Raw genomic sequence first — 871 nt, 5'->3', positions numbered from 1 at the left:
TTCTTTGACTGGCTTTTGTTCTGTTCTCTGTGTCAACATGATCCCACACTGCTTCAAAAATGTTGCAACCCATGCTTGAAGGAGGCCGGTCCATGACTGATAGTGCTGCACTGTGTGTTTGGTACGTTTTCCCAGCATCGTATGTTTAAAAATTAAACCACTGGCTATCAGATTCTGATATTGAATGGTGGATCAAAATCTGACAGTACTTTTCTAAGGTCATAATTCCATCAGTTTGGATAGGATCTCCCACACCACTGGCTGATAATGCAGCCACAAACCATGACAGCCTCCACTGCGATGGCTGTAGACACTCACTGTAGTACCTCTCTCCTGACTACTTCCAACACCTTTGAGATAATTTGAACCAAAAATTTTAAAGTTGGATTCATCACTCACATCAGAGCTATTGTCACTGATTTTAGTGCAGCACTTGTGTAGTTTGGGATGCCTCAGCTTTTTCTCTCTTTCTTAAGAACACCTTCTTGACAGCCACACTTCCACTGAGACCATTTCTGATGAGGCTTCAGTGAACAGTATGAGATACATATTTTTCTTCCTATTTCTTATTAGGACACGTGACGTTCAGATACTGTTCATCTGCCGTAGGTAGCTTTTGAGTCAGCAATGCCTTCTTCTGTCCTCTATTTGTCGAGTTTCCTCAATGTTTTAAACACATTTGACACCATGCTGAGATATAGCAAGTTTCTGGGTAAAAGCTCAGCTTGTTGGTGCAAAAATACTATTGTGCACCCATCAAACTGTGTTTTATCTTGGACATTTTTCATTCAGTGAACTAAAGAAATGAGAACAGATTAAAAACAAACAAAAACAGGCTGCTCGTAACAAAATGCCCAGAATCTACAAGATT

Source organism: Mchenga conophoros, linkage group LG8 (genome assembly GCF_057382185.1).
Source record: "Mchenga conophoros isolate Kocher_MC1m ecotype Shallow Benthic linkage group LG8, M_conophoros_male_GT1.1, whole genome shotgun sequence".
NCBI lineage: Eukaryota > Metazoa > Chordata > Actinopteri > Cichliformes > Cichlidae > Mchenga > Mchenga conophoros.
The sequence above is the reverse complement of the archived record's forward strand: the minus strand, read 5'-3'. Positions refer to the sequence as shown.